The sequence below is a fragment of the Lepidochelys kempii genome, chromosome 6 (genome assembly GCF_965140285.1).
Source record: "Lepidochelys kempii isolate rLepKem1 chromosome 6, rLepKem1.hap1, whole genome shotgun sequence".
Classification (NCBI taxonomy): Eukaryota; Metazoa; Chordata; order Testudines; family Cheloniidae; genus Lepidochelys; species Lepidochelys kempii.
This window is the reverse complement of record NC_136385.1, coordinates 7,868,023-7,880,257: the sequence shown is the minus strand read 5'-3', so window position 1 is coordinate 7,880,257 and position 12,235 is coordinate 7,868,023. Positions and strand designations below refer to the sequence as shown.

At 49.8% G+C, this 12,235-nt stretch overlaps 1 pseudogene; it reads left to right on the top strand.

Moving 5' to 3' along the window:
- Positions 1–12,235, top strand: part of LOC144930639 (up-regulator of cell proliferation pseudogene) — a 78,507-nt pseudogene that overhangs the window by 363 nt on the left and 65,909 nt on the right.

Below are 12,235 nucleotides of genomic sequence, written 5' to 3'. Positions count from 1 at the left end.
GTGCGTCTCGGCTGAAACGCCCCAGCGTCAGTGTGAACGAGGTGTTGCATTACTGCACTCTGATCGGCCTCCAGAAATTTTTCCTTTCCACATAGAATCATAGGACTGGAAGGGACCTTGAGAGATCATCAAATCCAGGGGTTCTCAACCTTTTTCTTGCTGAGGCCCCATTCAACATCCTATAAAAACAACAGCGCCCAGCAGCGGGGAAACATGGGCTCCAGGCCAGGGGGACACACTTGGGCATAGGCATAGTTTTACTTCTATTTTTGGGGGGGTTGGGGGGAGGAAGGCCTGGCAGGGCTCATTCCAGCTCCACACAGCAGGGTGCAGGAAGGATGTGCCATCTCCACCCCCTGTCTCACTCAGGAGGTCACCCAGCTAGTCTGGGCTCTGGGGGGATGCAACCAAAAATATAACTGAAAGGGGGGACTCAGTTCAAAAAGTTTGAAAACCGCTCAGGTGCGGGCAGGAGGTTATTTAGGGGCTGTGTGAAATGAGGGGAGTAGCTCACGGTGCAGGGAGGGAATAGCTAAGGGCTGTGTATGGGCAGGGGGTAGCTATGGGCTGTATGCATGCAGGGGGGCTTCCAGTGCAATGCCCAGCTTCAGGGGCAAGGCACTGGGACTCCCGGCTTCAGCCTCCCTGCTGCTCCTGGCTTGTGGGGGAGGGGAGGTTTGCTGGCTCGAGCACCGCGTTGCTCCTGGCTTGGAGGGGATGTGGGGACCCTGCCAGCTTCAGCCTCACCTAGCTTCTGGCTGCGACACTCACGGCTTGGGGGGCATGGGGAGGGCACCAAGGGCTTCAGCCCCGCGCTGCTCCTAACTAGGGCAGGGGGCCCACTGGCTTCAGACCTGCACTGCTCCTGGCTTAGGAGGAAGGGGGGCCCCCAGGCTTCAGCACTGGGGCTCCAGGTTTCAGCCGTGGGGCTCTGCGGCCCCCCTGAAAGGGCTCACTGACCCCCAGCTGAGAACCACTGATCTAATCCAGTCCCCTGCACTCATGGCATGACTAAGCATTATCTAGATCATCCCAGACAGGTGTTTGTTTAACCTACTCTAAAAAATCTCCACTGATGGAGATTCCAGAACCCCACAGGCAATTTATTTCAGTGCTTAACCACCCTGACAGGAAGTTAGCCATTGATAGCTACTCTCTGGGAATGGTTTTCCACCAGTTTTGCACGCATCTTATAGTAGCTCCATCTAAGTTGTCTTTCCCTAGTTTGTTTATGGGAAGGTCAGGTGAGACTGCATCAAAAGCCTTACTACCGTCAACATATACCACATCTACAGCTTCTCCCCATCCACAAGGCTCGTTACCCTGTCAAAGAAAGCTATCAGGTTGGTTTGACAGGATTTGTTCTTGACAAATCCATGCTGACTATTACTTATCACCTTATTATCTTCCAGATGTTTGCAAATTTAGAGCTTAATTATTTGCTCCATTATCTTTCCAGGTACAGAAGTTAAGCTGACTGGTCTGTATTTCCCCAGGTTGTCCTTATTTCCCTTTTTATAGATGCCCTTTTCAAGTCTTCTGAAATCTCTCCCGTTTTCCATGACTTTTCAAAGATAATCACTAATGGCTCAGATATCTCCTCAGTCAGCTTCTTGAGTATTCTAGGATGCATTTCATCAGGCCCTGGTGACCTGAAGACATCTAATTGGTCTAAATAATTTTTTACTTGTTCTTTTCCTATTTTATCCTCGGATCCCACCTCACTTTCACTGGCATTCAGTATACTAGATGTCCAATTACCACTAACCCGCTTCTTGAACACTGAAACAAAGAAGTCATTAAGCACCGCTGCCATTTCCACATTTTCTGTTATTGTTTTTTTCCTCTTCATTGAGTAATGGGCCTACCCTGTCCTTGATCTTCCTCTTGCTTCTAACGTAGTTGTAGAATGTTTTCTTGTCACCCTTTATGTCTCTAGCTATGATCTGTTTTGTTTCTTGGCCTTTCTCAGTCACAGCTCAGTAGTGACCTGGCCCTGCCATACCAGCATCCTGGCTGGGAGCACGTCCCTGGGAGCTGGAGGAGAGCAGAAAGATATCGGTGTCCCGAAGCAGCTGCTCTTGCCCTGCGAGTCATGCTCTCTGATGAAGGACAGTCTGAACCTGAGCTCAAACCCTTTCAGTTTCTTCTTGGTTCACGACTGGATACAAATAGAGCCTGTGATGGTGCCAAGGGTCACAGGAGAGGGGGATGATGTGCGCTCTTTAGGGATGTGACTTCTTCTCTTCTGCCAATTTTCTGTCAACCCAGAGGGACACCGGCCAGCGGCTCTCCCCAGAATACTTATTGAAATGTCTGACTTACCATAAGCGTCCACTGCATAACACAGACACTTCGTTGGGGGAGGGGATCTCTTTAGATTCTCACACAGACTGTGAGGTAGATATTAGGCTGGCCAACCTAGGGAATTAGCTCTCGCCACTCAGGAGCATCCTCTGCAGGTGGTGTCTTGCCCACAATTACCTGCCCTTTTCCAAGCTCCACCACATTAGGCCCTACATCCCTCCCAGACCATGGTGCACTTTCCTGGGGTACTGCCCTCTGGCGGTGCCCCACTCTCTGGGTGCTGCCCCTCCAGGGAACTGGCTACCCCTAATCCCACCACTCGCCTCAGTGACCCACTGCCGTTCTTCACCTAGCCCCCTTCCCTCAGGGGCAAACTGCAGTCTGAACTGGCCACTCATCATCAGTAAGGGGGTGGATCTGCTGCCTCTTCCTCCCCTGGCTGCCCCTCTGCAGCCCTAATACCTCCTCAAGGCCCTGTATCAGGCCCTCAGCCTGGGAGTTGGTCAGGCCAGAGCTACCCTAGCTCCCCCTGACCTTCCCCAGCATTGCTCTGTCCAAGTACCTTTCCCTGTCTAGGCAGCCAGCCCCATCATCTCATTCAGTTTTCTCATTTTTTTCAACAGTCACCCTGTGCAGCCTCTTACATCCTGCCATATCAGTACCCCGACACAGGCCTGTGGATAAGGCTGATGTTGCAAACTTTATGTTCTGGGTTTAGTGTATGTGTCGAAGGGGGTCACACACTAAGTTGCTACTGTCGGGTGAACTTATTTCACACCCCAGAGGATCCTCACATCCCTCCATTCCCTCACATCCCTCGCACAAGCTTCCTGCATGCCACGCTCCCATGCCCCTCTATTTCAGGGGCTCTCTGTGCCCCCCAAAGTCCCTCCTCCTCCCATACTACCCCCCGTTTCCCCCTCCAATGACAGCAGCTCTGTGTGACTCCCATTCCCCCCATACCAGGGGCTTTGTGTACCCCATTCCTCACTCCCCCCATTCCTCCCCCAATAGCAGGGGTTCTGAATGTGCTCCCATTCCCCTACCCCCCCACGCATTCTTCTTCACTCCCTCCATACCGGAGTTCCCTAATCTTCCCCCCACCAGGAGCTCTGTGTGCCCCCTATTACTCCCTCCCTCTAAACCAGGGCCTCCCTTCACTCTCAGGCCAGGAGCTCTGTCTGCCCCCCATTCCCAACTTCCCTCCATGCTAGGGGTGCTATGTGCCCCCTTCCCCCTATACCAGGTTCTCCTAATTTCATGCTGTCTGGAGTGGCTCACAACTGTGAGTGCCAATCTCAGGGCAGACTGTCAGAAAATAGGGCAGAGAGCCCAACATGGTGGTGTGTTTTATAATTAGGGTGACCATATTTCCCTATGCTGGATATGAACACCTCGTAAAATTACTTGTGAGTTCACTGGCAATCAGTCAGAACTATGCAGTACAAACATTCAAATTAGCATCAAGTTGACTGAGCCTCCATTAAAAAGAAATACTGCCTAGTTGGATTCTTTTTATTTATCTTCTTATCTTTAAGGCTTTAGGGTTCACATTTAGGGGTGTGTGACACCCCCCCACACACACCTTCCCACGCCTGCAGGGTGAGGTGACGCACACACACGCCCATACACCTCTCTCACACGGGTGTATGTGTGTGTGACTGACGGACTCGACCCTTTCCCTGCCTGGTGCTCTTTGCCCTCCATGCCTGGCTGGGCCCCCGGGTCAGACCTGCCTCTCCTGGTACCTGGTGCCACATCTTACCAAGGCAACACATGGATGGGGGCACGCAGGGTCACATGCCTCCCCCCATTTCTGCCAGGGCTTATACCAAAATGTGGCATGTGGCCACCAGCAGCCTATTGGCACTGTGCAGGAGGGAAGGGATAGGAGCTGCTTCCAGCCACAGGGGAGGAGTAGAGAGGAAATGATGACCTGGCCCTCGTCTTTGCAGAGCTATTCTCATCTTGTTCCCCCCACCCCCACCGTGGCTGGAAGCAGCTTGTCCCTTCCTGCCCACACAGTATCATAAAGCAGCTAAGACCTCCATGCTTCTGCTGGCCACCAACATAACCTAGATGCCTTCTGTCCCCCCCGGCTACAGCGTGGGAAGGAAGGGGTTAAGCCTTAAGAATGCACTGTGCACCAGGGCCCAGGTAACCTGATTGCAGAGGCTTCAGAGAACCCGGCCAGAGAGGTAGCTCAGCAGGGGAGGGTGCCTAGGGGACAGAGCAGCCCCACGCTCCTTGGGGGCTGGACCGCAGGGCAAAGAGGGCACTAAACCCCTGTCCGGGGGCTGCTGTGAAGCCTGCAGGGTCAGGTTGGGAACAGGCTGGAAATTGTTTCCCACCCCAGTCCAGAGCTTAGCGGCTTCCCCATGCATGGATTGCACAGGGCTTTGACACACGGAGGGCTCGGCTCCTCCTGGCCAGTGTCCCGGGCCGGAGGGTCTTGGGCTTTCCCAGGGTGCTGGCCCAGCCAGAGGCAGTGGGGGAAGGAAGGAGTCTGCCGGCCAGACTGTTAATAAGTGCAGTGCTCCAAACAGGAGCTGGTTCTCCGCACAGCGCTGGGAGTGGGATATGTCCTGCTGTGTGTGTGTGTGCGGGGGGGTGGTGGTGGTGATATGGAGGAGCAGCAGGACTTGTGGGGGTGAAGGGGCAAAGCAGGGACAGGACAGTGGGAGGAGGAGCATGTAAAGGGCCGATGGTGATATCTGATCTCTGGTCACGCAATCTACCACATATCTATTCAGGGAACACCATCAAAGGGCCTAATCACATCAGCCACACTATCAGAGGCTCGTTCACCTGCACATCCACCAATGTGATATATGCCATCATGTGCCAGCAATGCCCCTCTGCCATGTACATTGGCCAAACCGGACAGTCTCTACGTAAAAGAATAAATGGACACAAATCAGATGTCAAGAATTATAACATTCATAAACCAGTCGGAGAACACTTCCATCTCTCTGGTCACGCAATCACAGACATGAGGGTCGCTATCTTAACTGTCCAAAACTGGAAGATCGGAAATTCATGAAAAAACTCGTACAGATACAGACAGGCATCATCTTCCTTTCCAAATGCAGACAGATGGACATCATACCAAAAGGACTGAAGGTAAAAAATCCATTACAATCTACATACCACACAAACTATGCGGACAGCTTGTGCCACACGCTCTCAAAGAAACTGCGGAAGCACCTGATCAACATCCTCTACAGCAAACAGGGAAAGATTAAGAATGAGCTCTCAGAACTGGATACTCTCATAAAAAAACAACCCTCCACACAAACTTCCTCGTGGCTGGAATTTACAAAAACTAGACAAGCCATTTACAACACACACTTTGCTTCTCTACAAAAGAAAAAGGACACTAAACTATCTAAACTACTACATGCCACAAGGGGCCACAGCAATGGTTCCCTTAACCCACCCAGCAATATTGTTAATCTATCCAATTATACTCTTAGCCCAGCAGAAGACTCTGTCCTATCTCGGGGCCTCTCCTTCTGCCCCTCCACCCCCACGAACATCATACAGTTCTGCGGTGACCTAGAATCCTATTTTCAACGTCTCCGACTCAAGGAATATTTCCAACACACCTCTGAACAACATACTAATCCACAGAGACCTTCCTACCAACACTACAAAAAGAAGGATTCTAGGTGGACTCCTCCTGAAGGTCGAAACAAGAGACTGGACTTCTACATAGAGTGCTTCCGCTGACGTGCATGGGCTGAAATTGTTGAAAAGCAGCATCACTTGCCCCATAACCTCAGCTGTGCAGAACACAATGCCATCCACAGCCTCAGAAACAACTCTGACAGCATAGTCAAAAAGGCTGACAAAGGAGGTGCTGTTGTCATCATGAATAGGTCAGCATATGAACAAGAGGCTGCCCGGCAGCTCTCCAACACCACTTTCTACGAGCCATTACCCTCTGATCCCACTGAGAGTTACCAAAAGAAACTACACCATTTGCTCAAGAAACTCCCTGAAAAAGCACAAGAACAAATCCGCATAGACACACCCCTGGAACTCCGACCAGGGCTATTCTATTTGCTACCCAAGATCCATAAACCTGGAAATCCTGGATGCCCCATCATCTGAGTCATTGGCACCCTGACAGCAGGATTGTCTGGCTATGTAGACTCCCTCCTCAGGCCCTACGCTACCAGCACTCCCAGCTATCTTCGAGACACCACTGACTTCCTGAGGAAACTACAATCCATCAGTGATCTTCCTGATAACACCATCCTGGCCACTATGGATGTAGAAGCCCTCAACACCAACATTCCACACAAAGATGGACTACAAGCTGTCAGGAACATTATCCCCAATAATGTCACGGCCAACCTGGTGGCTGAACTTTGTGACTTTGTCCTCACCCATAACTATTTCACATTTGGGGACAATGTATACCTTCAGATCAGCGGCACTGCTATGGGTACCCGCATGGCCCCTCAGTATGCAAACATTTTTATGGCTGACTTAGAACAATGCTTCCTCAGCTCTCGTCCCCTATTGCCCCTACTCTACTTGCGCTATATTGATGACATCTTCATCATCTGGACCCATGGGAAAGTAGCCCTTGAGGAATTCCACCATGATTTCAACAATTTCCATCCCACCATCAACCTCAGCCTGGACCAGTCCACACAAGAGATCCACTTCCTGGACACTACGGTGCTAATAAGCGATGGTCACATAAACACCACCCTATACCGGAAACCTACTGACCGCTCCTACCTACATGCCTCCAGCTTTCACCCAGACCATACCACACGATCCATTGTCTATAGCCAAGCTCTACGATACAACTGCATTTGCTCCAACCCCTCAGACAGGGACAAACACCTACAAGATCTCTATCAAGCATTCTTACAACTACAATACCCACCTGCTGAAGCGAAGAAACAAATTGACAGAGACAGAAGAGTACCCAGAATTCACCTACTACAGGACAGGCCCAATGAGGAAATAACAGAACGCCACTAGCCATCATCTTCAGCCCCCAACTAAAACCTCTCCAACGCATCAGCAAGGATCTACAACCTATCCTGAGGGACGACCTATCACTCTCACAAATCTTGGGAGACAGGCCAGTCCTTGCCTACAGACAGCCCCCCAACCTGAGGCAAATACTCACCAGCAACCACACACCACACCACAGAACCACTAACCCAGGAACCTATCCTTGCAACAAAGCCCGTTGCCAACTGTGTCCACATATCTATTCAGGGGACACCATCATAGGGCCTAATCACATCAGCCACACTATCAGAGGCTCGTTTATCTGCACATCTACCAATGTGATATGTGCCAGCAATGCCCCTCTGCCATGTACATTGGCCAAACTGGACAGTCTCTAGGTAAAAGAATAAATGGACACAAATCAGATGTCAAGAATTATAACATTCAAAAACTGGTTGGAGAACACTTCAATCTCTCTGGTCACTCGATTACAGACCTAAAAGTGGCAAGTCTTCAACAGAACTAAGATGGAATATAAGCTGGCCCACCAGGGTTCCCCACCCTCCGCTGCTGGTAAAAGTTCCCGCCACTTGGTAGCTGGGTGGGACACGGGGGTGGGGAAATGCTCCCAGCACTGGCAGCTACTCCCCTGGTCAGGGTGGGTTTTTTTACAGTACTGGGAGAGCTCTTTCCCAGCGCTGGTGCTGCGACTACACAGCCACATTAAAGCGTTGCCACGCTTGGTGGTGAAGACATCCCCTAAGTCCAGACAAGGGTGAGGGCACAGTGCCCCTCTTGCTTTGCCTTCATTCAGATGGGAGACAGTAATTTAGGGCAGGCATCTAACAGCAGAAAATTAACAGAACCCCACGATGGCTCAGCTGTGCTGGCTGACACGTTCCGTGTGAGAGAGCAGAGAACCACATCTCCATCCATTCCCCTCCCACCTTCAGCCATGGACACACAGTCCTTTCCTCCAGCTCTCGACACAGCTCCAGGGATTTATGCCTCTTCTTCCTGCCCCTTGTCAAATTGAGAGAGAGGAAACTTGTCCCTGAAGCGGTTTCCAGAGCTCAGGTGCCAGTTCTGCTCTCCGAGAGCTTCTCCTGCGGCTTGCGGGAAGGGATGTCCTGCTCTGAGGGGCCAGTGCTGATGGGACACTTCCCCAGCTGCAAAGGGAGGTTACTGGGGGGCAAGGAGAGGCCCTTCCGGCCTATGCTATGGAAGGACTGGGGGAGCAGGAATATCTGGGAGGAACATGGGAGAGAAGGAATGGTGGGGGCAGCTATAACCTCTGTAAATGCCCCCCCCCATTAATGTCATGCATCCTTAGTCAGGAGTTCTCTCCCTGATGATTGGCCCATGGTACAAGAGATCCTTAGTTCAATCACTGGGGATCCCCATCACTGATGATCTTTGTGAAAGGCAAAGGAGGCCTTTGCAGCTGAGCTAGGATCTGTGCTCTTTCTCCCTCCCCACCTACGACTGCAGTTTCTTCTTCTCTCCACCTCCTACAAGGAGGTCAAATATATCCCGTCCATTGATAGCCACCTTTGAAGTTCAGGTGTGGACAAAGCACCCTTTCAGTTAGGCTAAATATGGGAGCAATTAAATACCCTATGGTTTAGTGGGAGCAAAAACAACAGAACCCACCACCCAAGGCATGGACCAGCATGGCAAGGCCTGAGTAGTAGGTGAGACAAGCAGGCTGAGGAGAACCCTAGGACTGATTGCAAAAATGCAGGGGCTGGGGAATGGATTTATGTTGCAGATAACTATCGAAAGGAATAAGGAAGCCAGCAGAAACCCAGAGAAGCCTTGGTAATGTGGCTGTGGAGGAAGCCAAGAAAAAGCCCTTTGTTAGGGCACAGGACTGGCTACAAGCAAGTTTGCATTTCTACTGTGTTCAGGGAAACAGAACTGTGTGCACCTTCTTCTTACGTAAACAAGATTGTACCAAGAAATATGGGACATTTATAATCAATTTCTCCTCTTAATGGAAACAACCTGGAGAGGCCCCAAATACTGCTAAGCACTTGGACCGAGAGGCAACCCTATAAAGAAATACAGTACACACAAAAAAATGCCTTTAGCTTGAACTGCAACACAAAACCTTAACTCTGAATTCATACTTCCCCCACACAAAAAGAATAGATCATGTATCTTCACGTTTCTAGAAAGCTCATGTTAATGTTGCTGATGTCACAGTTAAAGTTTGTGTTACAGTTGGAGGTAGTGGGCAGTAGCCTGTGGAATCGCCAGGTCCATCAATAGGAGTGATTAACACAATCTGTGGGTTTTAAGGCTTGATAGAGAAGCCTCCGAGTCTAAGGCCAGCCATGCTCTCTGGTTTATTTGGGCAGATCCTCTCAAGCCTGCTTGTGACACCCGTCACCCACAGGGCCACAGACCCCCCCCAGTTGAGAACCACTGTGGTAGAATAGATCCCTGTCAGCCGAAAGAGCTGAGGCTTTGTCTTCACTGCAGAGTTAACTTGAGTTTTCTACACTCAATTACTGGGCTTGAATCAGCCTCTCTCACATGAGAAGAGCCACACTGTGAATAAACAAAGGTCCTGCTGTGTCCAGACTGGCACTGCACTCACTCAGGTGGGGCACTGAGACTTTTAGGAGCTCATCCCAAGGCTCTTTGCCCAGCAGTGAGCTGAGCCACTGTATGGATTCTTCCCCAGTGGATGGTGGGAGAACTTGTCTGTCCTTTCTTGGGACACAGGGGGGAGAGTGGGAAGGCATTGGAGAATTAGAAGCACTCAAGTGCAGCTAGCTTGCATCCATACTACAGAAAGATCATGTCAGCTGGTGAGTTGTGCTAACTTAGGCTTTAGCCTGTGCCCCGAGGGGCCAGCTCACTTGAGTTATAAGCAGCACATCTTTAGGGTTTTTCTGTGTGGACAGGAGTCGAGTTAGCGCAATGCATAAGGTGTAGCTCGAGTTAACTCGGCATCTCCTTTTGAATCTGAGCAATATTATCTGCAGAATACAATGAAAATACTTCACTCTCACAAGCCCCATTCACACCTGGCAGTGCCAATCTCTTCTAACCATGTTCACTGCCACTACAGAACAAAGGGCGATAAGAGGACATTGTCTTGGGGAAGGTCTGTCTCCTCCGGCTCTCTGGTTTGTTGAAAGTCTAATTCCAACTCGGGATTTATGCCACCTTTCTCCCACAGCTTTGGGGCTCGCAGAGTCTGTGATTCCTGATTTAATACCTCCATCAAGATAAACAGAAGAGAAATAAGTTATTTAATGACTAATTCTCTTCAATCACATCCTGTTTTGTATGTGTTTGTTTTATTCAATACACTGCACCTGCCGGCAGGGCCGGCCCACAACATTTTGGCACCTCAGGCATTAGGGTGACCAGATGTCCCAACTTTATAGGGCCAGTGCCGACTTTTGGGTCTTTTTCTTATATGGGTTCCTATTACCCCCCACCCCCTGTCCTGATTTTTCACATTTGCCGTCTGGTCACCCTATCAGGCAGGGAGCTCAAATGACACCCCCATGCCCCCTTGCTTGGGACAAAACTTTGAAAGGTCTCAATTCTGCCTTCTTTCTGTTCTACTCCGCCCATGGTACTGCTCTGCTACCTACCCCAATAAAGAAGAACTAACAACTTTAAATGCCTTGTTCAAAAATTGTCAGTACACTTTATTATGCAGACAAGAAAAGTTACATTTGCTGTTCAGGCATTTGAAAGTTAACACTGGCATTTTGATGTTTGAATAATCAAAGTGGTGCTTCCGTGCCTTCTTGGTTGCAGAGATTTGAACTGCTTCTGCTTCCTGAAGGTCCACAGTCTGGGCCAACTCATACTCTATTGAGATGGTTGCAAGGCCGACTAGCCTCTCCTGGGTCATTGTGGAGCATAGATGTGTTTTTACTAATTTCAGCTTGGAGAAGCTGTGTTCTCCACTGGCAGCTGTTACAGGAAGTGTTAGAAGTATGCACAGAGCAACAAAATAATTTGGAAAGATGGTGGTCATCTTATTTGTGCATGCATATTCCAGAACAGCCTTTGGAGTTGATCCTGTTGAATGTATCTGAAAAGGGCTTTCAGTTCATCACCTATATCACTTGCATCAATATCGCACATGTCGTCATGTGTCAACACGGTCTCTAGTGCCCTGCATTGCTGGTTTAGGTCTTCTTCAGGTACAGTGAGGAGTTTGGGAACATCCTACAACATCCCAAATATGCTGCTGTGATCCTTGAGCTGCATGAAACATTCTGCAACTGATTGTATTGCACAGTCTAGCACCCGGTTAAAGAATTCAGCTTTGAATTGTTGTTTGGGGTCTCTTATGAGATTATCCCATGCCTCATATACAAAATGTCGTCTTCTTTGGTGACTCTTGTATTCTTGAATGGGTGGGGAAATAGCTTCAGTGTGAAGCTGCTCTGCCCATTTCTGCGCACTCTTCAGAACGTTTTGAAATCCCTCATCTGGCCGGAAGGAGTGTAGGTGGCTGCAGCGGCAGAGGAGCCAGCCAACAGAGCTGGAGACAGGGGAGGTTGAGGGGGAGTTCTGCTGGAGGAGAAGGACTGAGGTGAGAAGGCAAAGGCAGACACAGAGGCAGCAGTGGTGGTGACCCAAGCGGTGGGGGACACAATGAAAAACTCATGTTTTCTTCCACTGTTGCCCTCTTTAATGTTTTTAATGAAGTAAATACTCATGGGAACTGTGAGCTCATGGGAGACTTTAACTTCCCAGATATAGACTGGAGGACAAGTGCTAGTAATAATAATAGGGCTCAGATTTTAATAGATGCGATAGCTGATGAATTCCTTCATCAAGTAGTTGCTGAACCAACAACTGGGGATGTCATTTTAGATTTGGTTTTGGTAAGTTGTGAGAACCTCCTAGAAGAAATGGTTGTAGGGGACACCCTTGGTTCCAGTGATCATGAGCTAATTCACCTTAA